Below are 9,973 nucleotides of genomic sequence, written 5' to 3'. Positions count from 1 at the left end.
GTTGCTGACTCTCAACTGCCCCTGCAAAACGTGTTCCGGTAATCAAATGGAGGAGGAGCAGGAAGTCGCGAAACCGAAAGTGACGTGACGGAGGGATGTCGGAAGGATGGTAGTGGAGAGAGTACTGCGTGCCACACACACTATTTTGATTATGTGCCTAGTTTAACCTAACATTGTGTAAGAGTTCATTTGGAAGAGTTTCTACATATAAACGTCATTGTATACAGTATCTGGATCGCACTGTGTTGTTCTCTCCTTTACATTGAAATTACCATACCCCCATCGCATGAGATGCAAGATTCACCACATTCACCTGAGCTGTGCACTGGGACTGAATAGGATCCTAACCAACCCCTGGGAATTTTTTTGCCAGAGTTTTGGAAATGCCTGTTGATTTCTGGAAGAATCAGAGTTCCCATTTCAGAGGTTTTCCAAAACACCGCCCACCACCGTTTGGGAACTTATTACACTATGTTGTGTTTTATTTCTTTCCCCACATCTGATGTGACATCAGCGCTTCCCAATCTTGGAATACAAGTATCTCAGGAAGCAGGGGGTCCCTGGAGCTGAAATTAATGGGGTTCCACTCTGGAAACCCCCCTGCTTCCTACCTAGGAAGGGGAGGGTGGAATTTTTTTTAAGGGGGAACATTTTTACCTCCTCAAAGAAACAAATAAGGTTAGTTTGGCAAGATCTATCCTTCACAAATCCATGCTGACTATTACTAATAATTTTGTTTTCCATTAGGTATTCCTGAATATTATCCCGTATTAAACCTTCAAGTAGTTTCCCTACTATTGAAGTCAGGCTTACAGGTCTGTAATTCCCTGGTTGTGATCTAGCTCCCTTTTTAAATATAGGCACCACACCTGCTTTACGCCAATCTTGTGGTACTGAGCCTGTGGAAATGGAGTCCTTGAATATTAAACATAATGGTTTTGCTATTACTGAGTTTAACTCCTTGAGAACTCTTGGATGTATGCCATCGGGGCCAGGTGCCTTATTAACTTTAATTTTAATCAAACCGCCTATGAACTTCTTTCTTCCTCAGTTGATATGGAGGTTGTGGCTTCCTCGTGTGCCACTACTACTGAACTTGATTCTTCCCTGGCAAATACAGAGGCAAAGAATTTGTTTAAGACCTCAGCTTTTCCTTTATCTCCAATCTGCCTGCCCATCTCACACTGAAAGGGCCCTATATTTTCTTTTCTGATTTTTTTTTGTTATTAAGGTACTTAAAGAACATTTTAGGGTTGACCTTACTTTCTATTGCAATCCTTTTTTCATTATCCATTTTTGCTAATTTGATTGCCCTTTTGCAATTTTTGTTACATTCCTTATAATTCTGATACGACGTCTCTGTCCCTTCTGACTTAAAGAATCTAAACGCCTTCCTCTTCTTGTCCATTTCCTCCCCTACCTGTTTATTTAGCCACATTGGTTTTGATTTATTTCTTTTATACTTATTACCCAAAGATATACACTGATAAGTGTGCTTTTCTAACAATGTTTTAAAGACTGCCCATTTATCTTCTACATCTTCTACAAGGTTTATTGTTACACTAAAGTAAATAAGACTGGCAAAACAAAATTGAGTCTGCAAAGTGTGCAAATCTACAAGCAAAAGGAGATGGTAGCTAAAGTAACAAACAAAAGTATAGGGGGCAAATACCATATACGAGGAAATACCATATACGTGGAAATACCATATACGTGGAAATACCATATACGTGGAAATACCATATACGTGGAAATACCATATACGTGGAAATACCATATACGTGGAAATACCATATACGTGGAAATACCATATACGTGGAAATACCATATACGTGGAAATACCATATACGTGGAAATACGCACCTTTTTTTACCCATGTCTAAAATCGGGATGCATATTAGAATCGGTGTTTAAAAACAAAATAATAAAAAAAAAAACCACAGTCTGCAAGGGGCGCAGCCAGAGAAGCTGCAGCGGGGGATGTTTCCAGCGACCACCAGCAGGGTGGCAGTATTACCCGGCTCCGACCACGGCCCCCCTCCCCCGCGACTATCAGCCTGGAACTTGTCCTCACCCATCAGAGGTGGTGGGGGAGAAGAAGTGAGCAGAGGAGCAGAGGGAGCAGCAAGCTCGCGGAAGACCCAGGACACAACGTAAGTATAACATGATAGCAGAAAGTTGTAGTGTAAAATTAATGTGCGCTATCGTCTGCTAGTAAAAACATTTTTTCTACACGTTTAATGTAGTGGGTTTCCCCCCCCCCCCCCCCCCAATTTTTTTATTTTTTATTATTACATCAAGGGTACATCTAAGAATCGAGGAAATACGGTAACAAAACAAACTAAGGTGAGCTGCAAGGTTTGCAGTGCTACATGCAAAAAGCAATAGTAGCAGGGAACAAATAATAACTGGGGAAAATAGTGCTACGGGAAAACAAAACAACAAAGAAGAAGGGAGCAGGGCAACTCGCAGTGCCAGGGAACAGGGCAACTCGCAGTGCCAGGGAACAGGGCAAGTCGCAGCGCCAGGGAACAGGGCAAGTCGCAGCGCCAGGGAACAGGGCAAGTCGCAGTGCCAGGGAACAGGGCAAGTCGCAGTGCCAGGGAACAGGGCAAGTCGCAGCGCCAGGGAACAGGGCAACTCGCAGCGCCAGGGAACAGGGCAACTCGCAGTGCCAGGGAACAGGGCAACTCGCAGTGCCAGGGAACAGGGCAACTCGCAGCGCCAGGGAACAGGGCAAGTCGCAGCGCCAGGGAACAGGGCAAGTCGCAGCGCCAGGGAACAGGGCAAGTCGCAGTGCCAGGGAACAGGGCAAGTCGCAGTGCCAGGGAACAGGGCAAGTCGCAGCGCCAGGGAACAGGGCAAGTCGCAGCGCCAGGGAACAGGGCAAGTCGCAGTGCCAGGGAACAGGGCAACTCGCAGTGCCAGGGAACGTCGCAGTGCCAGGGAACAGGGAACAGGGAAAGTCGCAGTGCCAGGGAACAGGGCAAGTCGCAGTGCCAGGGAACAGGGAACAGGGAAAGTCGCAGTGCCAGGGAACAGGGCAAGTCGCAGTGCCAGGGAACAGGGCAAGTCACAGCGCCAGGGAACAGGGCAAGTTGCAGCGCCAGGGAACAGGGCAACTCGCAGTGCCAGGGAACAGGGCAACTCGCAGTGCCAGGGAACAGGGCAACTCGCAGTGCCAGGGAACAGGGCAAGTCGCAGCGCCAGGGAACAGGGCAAGTCGCAGTGCCAGGGAACAGGGCAAGTCGCAGCGCCAGGGAACAGGGCAAGTCGCAGTGCCAGGGAACGTCGCAGTGCAAGGGAACAGGGAACAGGGCAAGTCGCAGCGCCAGGGAACAGGGCAAGTCGCAGTGCCAGGGAACAGGGCAACTCGCAGCGCCAGGGAACAGGGCAACTCGCAGTGCCAGGGAACAGGGAACAGGGCAACTCGCAGTGCCAGGGAACAGGGCAAGTCGCAGCGCCAGGGAACAGGGCAAGTCGCAGCGCCAGGGAACAAAGCAAGTCGCAGCGCCAGGGAACAGGGCAAGTCGCAGCGCCAGGGAACAGGGCAACTCGCAGCGCCAGGGAACAGGGCAACTCGCAGCACCAGGGAACAGGGCAAGTCGCAGCGCCAGGGAACAGGGCAAGTCGCAGCGCCAGGGAACAGGGCAAGTCGCAGTGCCAGGGAACAGGGCAACTCGCAGTGCCAGGGAACGTCGCAGTGCCAGGGAACAGGGAACAGGGAAAGTCGCAGTGCCAGGGAACAGGGCAAGTCGCAGTGCCAGGGAACAGGGAACAGGGAAAGTCGCAGTGCCAGGGAACAGGGCAAGTCGCAGTGCCAGGGAACAGGGCAAGTCACAGCGCCAGGGAACAGGGCAAGTTGCAGCGCCAGGGAACAGGGCAACTCGCAGTGCCAGGGAACAGGGCAACTCGCAGTGCCAGGGAACAGGGCAACTCGCAGTGCCAGGGAACAGGGCAAGTCGCAGCGCCAGGGAACAGGGCAAGTCGCAGTGCCAGGGAACAGGGCAAGTCGCAGCGCCAGGGAACAGGGCAAGTCGCAGTGCCAGGGAACGTCGCAGTGCAAGGGAACAGGGAACAGGGCAAGTCGCAGCGCCAGGGAACAGGGCAAGTCGCAGTGCCAGGGAACAGGGCAACTCGCAGCGCCAGGGAACAGGGCAACTCGCAGTGCCAGGGAACAGGGAACAGGGCAACTCGCAGTGCCAGGGAACAGGGCAAGTCGCAGCGCCAGGGAACAGGGCAAGTCGCAGCGCCAGGGAACAAAGCAAGTCGCAGCGCCAGGGAACAGGGCAAGTCGCAGCGCCAGGGAACAGGGCAACTCGCAGCGCCAGGGAACAGGGCAACTCGCAGCACCAGGGAACAGGGCAAGTCGCAGCGCCAGGGAACAGAGCAAGTCGCAGTGCTAGGGAACAGGGCAAGTCGCAGCGCCAGGGAACAGGGAACAGGGCAAGTCGCAGTGCCAGGGAACAGGGCAACTCGCAGTGCCAGGGAACAGGGCAAGTCGCAGCGCCAGGGAACAGGGCAAGTCGCAGCACCAGGGAACAGGGCAAGTCGCAGCGCCAGGGAACAGGGCAAGTCGCAGTGCCAGGGAACAGGGCAAGTCGCAGCGCCAGGGAACAGGGCAAGTCGCAGCGCCAGGGAACAGGGCAAGTCGCAGTGCCAGGGAACAGGGCAAGTCGCAGTGCCAGGGAACAGGGCAAGTCGCAGCGCCAGGGAACAGGGCAAGTCGCAGCGCCAGGGAACAGGGCAACTCGCAGCGCCAGGGAACAGGGCAAGTCGCAGTGCCAGGGAACAGGGCAAGTCGCAGTGCCAGGGAACAGGGCAAGTCGCAGCGCCAGGGAACAGGGCAAGTCGCAGTGCCAGGGAACAGGGCAACTCGCAGTGCCAGGGAACGTCGCAGTGCCAGGGAACAGGGAACAGGGAAAGTCGCAGTGCCAGGGAACAGGGCAAGTCGCAGTGCCAGGGAACAGGGAACAGGGCAAGTCACAGCACCAGGGAACAGGGCAACTCGCAGTGCCAGGGAACGTCGCAGTGCCAGGGAACAGGGAACAGGGAAAGTCGCAGCACCAGGGAACAGGGCAAGTCGCAGCGCCAGGGAACAGGGCAAGTCGCAGTGCCAGGGAACAGGGCAAGTCGCAGCGCCAGGGAACAGGGCAAGTCGCAGCGCCAGGGAACAGGGCAAGTCGCAGCGCCAGGGAACAGGGCAAGTCGCAGTGCCAGGGAACAGGGCAAGTCGCAGCGCCAGGGAACAGGGCAAGTCGCAGCGCCAGGGAACAGGGCAACTCGCAGCGCCAGGGAACAGGGCAAGTCGCAGTGCCAGGGAACAGGGCAAGTCGCAGTGCCAGGGAACAGGGCAAGTCGCAGCGCCAGGGAACAGGGCAAGTCGCAGTGTCAGGGAACAGGGAACAGGGCAAGTCACAGTGCCAGGGAACGTCGCAGTGCCAGGGAACAGGGAACAGGGAAAGTCGCAGTGCCAGGGAACAGGGCAAGTCGCAGTGCCAGGGAAAAGGGAACAGGGCAAGTCACAGCGCCAGGGAACAGGGCAAGTTGCAGCGCCAGGGAACAGGGCAACTCGCAGTGCCAGGGAACAGGGCAAGTCACAGTGCCAGGGAACAGGGCAAGTCGCGGCGCCAGGGAACAGGGCAAGTCGCAGTGCCAGGGAACGTCGCAGTGCAAGGGAACAGGGAACAGGGAAAGTCGCAGTGCCAGGGAACAGGGCAACTCGCAGCGCCAGGGAACAGGGCAACTCGCAGTGCCAGGGAACAGGGAACAGGGCAAGTCACAGTGCCAGGGAACAGGGCAAGTCGCAGCGCCAGGGAACAGGGCAAGTCGCAGCGCCAGGGAACAGGGCAACTCGCAGCGCCAGGGAACAGGGCAACTCGCAGCACCAGGGAACAGGGCAAGTCACAGCGCCAGGGAACAGGGCAAGTCGCAGCGTCAGGGAACAGGGAACAGAGCAAGTCGCAGTGCCAGGGAACAGGGCAACTCGCAGTGCCAGGGAACAGGGCAAGTCGCAGCGCCAGGGAACAGGGCAAGTCGCAGCGCCAGGGAACAGGGCAAGTCGCAGTGCCAGGGAACAGGGCAAGTCGCAGCGCCAGGGAACAGGGCAAGTCGCAGCGCCAGGGAACAGGGCAACTCGCAGTGCCAGGGAACAGGGCAACTCGCAGTGCCAGGGAACGTCGCAGTGCCAGGGAACAGGGCAAGTTGCAGTGCCAGGGAACAGGGCAAGTCGCAGTGCCAGGGAACAGGGCAAGTCGCAGTGCCAGGGAACAGGGCAAGTCGCAGCGCCAGGGAACAGGGCAACTCGCAGTGCCAGGGAACGTCGCAGTGCCAGGGAACAGGGAAAGTCGCAGTGCCAGGGAACAGGGCAAGTCGCAGTGCCAGGGAACAGGGCAAGTCGCAGTGCCAGGGAACAGGGCAAGTCACAGCGCCAGGGAACAGGGCAAGTCGCAGCGCCAGGGAACAGGGCAAGTCGCAGCGCCAGGGAACAGGGCAAGTCGCAGCGCCAGGGAACAGGGCAACTCGCAGTGCCAGGGAACAGGGCAAGTCGCAGTGCCAGAGAACAGGGCAAGTCGCAGTGCCAGAGAACAGGGCAAGTCGCAGCGCCAGGGAACAGGGCAACTCGCAGTGCCAGGGAACAGGGAACAGGGAAAGTCGCAGTGCCAGGGAACAGGGAACAGGGAAAGTCGCAGTGCCAGGGAACAGGGCAAGTCGCAGTGCCAGGGAACAGGGCAAGTCGCAGTGCCAGGGAACAGGGAACAGGGAAAGTCGCAGCGCCAGGGAACAGGGCAAGTCGCAGCGCCAGGGAACAGAGCAAGTCGCAGCGCCAGGGAACAGGGCAAGTCGCAGCGCCAGGGAACAGGGCAAGTCGCAGCGCCAGGGAACAGGGCAAGTCGCAGCGCCAGGGAACAGGGCAAGTCGCAGCGCCAGGGAACAGGGCAAGTCGCAGCGCCAGGGAACAGGGCAAGTCGCAGTGCCAGGGAACAGGGCAACTCGCAGTGCCAGGGAACAGGGCAACTCGCAGTGCCAGGGAACAGGGCAAGTCGCAGAGCCAGGGAACAGGGCAACTCGCAGTGCCAGGGAATGTCGCAGTGCCAGGGAACAGGGAACAGGGAACAGGGAAAGTCGCAGTGCCAGGGAACAGGGCAAGTCGCAGTGCCAGGGAACAGGGAAAGTCGCAGTGCCAGGGAACAGGGCAAGTCACAGCGCCAGGGAACAGGGCAAGTCACAGCGCCAGGGAACAGGGCAACTCGCAGTGCCAGGGAACAGGGCAAGTCGCAGTGCCAGAGAACAGGGCAAGTCGCAGCGCCAGGGAACAGGGCAACTCGCAGTGCCAGGGAACAGGGCAAGTCGCAGTGCCAGGGAACAGGGAACAGGGAAAGTCGCAGTGCCAGGGAACAGGGCAAGTCGCAGCGCCAGGGAACAGGGCAAGTCGCAGCGCCAGGGAACAGGGCAAGTCGCAGCGCCAGGGAACAGGGCAAGTCGCAGCGCCAGGGAACAGGGCAAGTCGCAGCGCCAGGGAACAGGGCAAGTCGCAGCGCCAGGGAACAGGGCAAGTCGCAGCGCCAGGGAACAGGGCAAGTCGCAGCGCCAGGGAACAGGGCAAGTCGCAGTGCCAGGGAACAGGGCAAGTCGCAGTGCCAGGTAACAGGGCAACTCGCAGTGCCAGGGAACAGGGCAAGTCGCAGTGCCAGGGAACAGGGCAAGTCGCAGCGCCAGGGAACAGGGCAAGTCGCAGCGCCAGGGAACAGGGCAAGTCGCAGCGCCAGGGAACAGGGAAAGTCGCAGCGCCAGGGAACAGGGAAAGTCGCAGCGCCAGGGAACAGGGAACAGGGCAAGTCGCAGCGCCAGGGAACAGGGAAAGTCGCAGCGCCAGGGAACAGGGCAAGTCGCAGCGCCAGGGAACAGGGCAACTCGCAGCGCCAGGGAACAGGGCAAGTCGCAGCGCCAGGGAACAGGGCAAGTCGCAGCGCCAGGGAACAGGGCAACTCGCAGTGCCAGGGAACAGGGCAACTCGCAGTGCCAGGGAACAGGGCAACTCGCAGTGCCAGGGAACATGGCAACTCGCAGTGCCAGGGAACAGGGCAACTCGCAGTGCCAGGGAACAGGGCAACTCGCAGTGCCAGGGAACAGGGCAACTCGCAGTGCCAGGGAACAGGGCAACTCGCAGTGCCAGGGAACAGGGCAACTCGCAGTGCCAGGGAACAGGGCAACTCGCAGTGCCAGGGAACAGGGCAACTCGCAGTGCCAGGGAACAGGGCAACTCGCAGTGCCAGGGAACAGGGCAAGTCGCAGCGCCAGGGAACAGGGCAAGTCGCAGCGACAGGGAACAGGGCAAGTCGCAGCGCCAGGGAACAGGGCAAGTCGCAGTGCCAGGGAACAGGGCAAGTCGCAGCGCCAGGGAACAGGGCAACTCGCAGCGCCAGGGAACAGGGCAAGTCGCAGCGCCAGGGAACAGGGCAAGTCGCAGTGCCAGGGAACAGGGAAAGTCGCAGCGCCAGGGAACAGGGCAAGTCGCAGTGCCAGGGAACAGGGCAAGTCGCAGTGCCAGGGAACAGGGCAAGTTGCAGTGCCAGGGAACAGGGCAAGTCGCAGTGCCAGGGAACAGGGCAAGTCGCAGTGCCAGGGAACAGGGCAAGTCGCAGTGCCAGGTAACAGGGCAACTCGCAGCGCCAGGGAACAGGGCAAGTCGCAGTGCCAGGGAACAGGGAAAGTCGCAGTGCCAGGGAAAGTCGCAGTGCCAGGGAACAGGGCAACTCGCAGCGCCAGGGAAAGTCGCAGTGCCAGGGAAAGTCGCAGCGCCAGGGAACAAGAATCACCGACTCCTGACCTGGAAACAGAAAGTTGGCAAAGCAAAGAACTAGCTGTCAGGGTGCGGTTTTAAACCCAAACTAAGATGGTAGCAGGCGTCATCGGCTGCACTAGTTCTAAGGCCACGTCAATAGTGGATCGGACGTCGCTCGTGACAAATACAAACAACAGGAGGCCAATGCGCATGTCCATAGATCGCGTGTGCGCGGGAGCGCGAAGGCGGCCGATGCGCGGTGAGACAAACTTGCTTGAATTTGCTGCGCGACATCACGTGCGTGGTTCAGCCAATGATGGCGAACCGCTCACGTGACATCATGGGCACGCCCCCATCACGCAACCCTGCAGGCCGCGGATCTCTTCAAGTACAGGCACGCGTGACAACACGCCTACTATGGATGCAGCCTAACCAGTTCTGGGCCTGAACTTGTCTCCTCTCTGCGCCCCTACAGGTCTACGAGGAGTACTGCGGGAGGTAATCATGATACTGTCCCTCCTCCTTCAAGCATGCAACAGTTACAGTCATACCTTCACTCAAACACAGCAAGCATGCAACAGTTACAGTCATACCTTCACTCAAACACAGCAAGCATGCAACAGTTACAGTCATACCTTCACTCAAACACAGCAAGCATGCAACAGTTACAGTCATACCTTCACTCAAACACAGCAAGCATGCAACAGTTACAGTCATACCTTCACTCAAACACAGCAAGCTTGCAACAGTTACAGTATACCTTCACTCAAACACAGCAAGCATGCAACAGTTACAGTCATACCTTCACTCAAACACAGCAAGCATGCAACAGTTACAGTCATACCTTCACTCAAACACAGCAAGCATGCAACAGTTACAGTCATACCTTCACTCAAACACAGCAAGCTTGCAACAGTTACAGTCATACCTTCACTCAAACACAGCAAGCATGCAACAGTTACAGTCATACCTTCACTCAAACACAGCAAGCATGCAACAGTTACAGTATACCTTCACTCAAACACAGCAAGCTTGCAACAGTTACAGTATACCTTCACTCAAAAACAGCAAGCTTGACCCTACCTGTCCCTCCAAGTATCGACCTGACTCCCTCCTGCCTTTTGCCTCGAAACTCCTTGAACGTCTTGTATTCTCTCGCTTGCTCCATTTTCTCAACACCTATTCTCT

This window comes from Ascaphus truei, chromosome 5 (genome assembly GCF_040206685.1).
Source record: "Ascaphus truei isolate aAscTru1 chromosome 5, aAscTru1.hap1, whole genome shotgun sequence".
In the NCBI taxonomy this organism is placed as follows: Eukaryota; Metazoa; Chordata; class Amphibia; order Anura; family Ascaphidae; genus Ascaphus; species Ascaphus truei.
Note: the sequence above shows the minus strand (reverse complement) of the source record.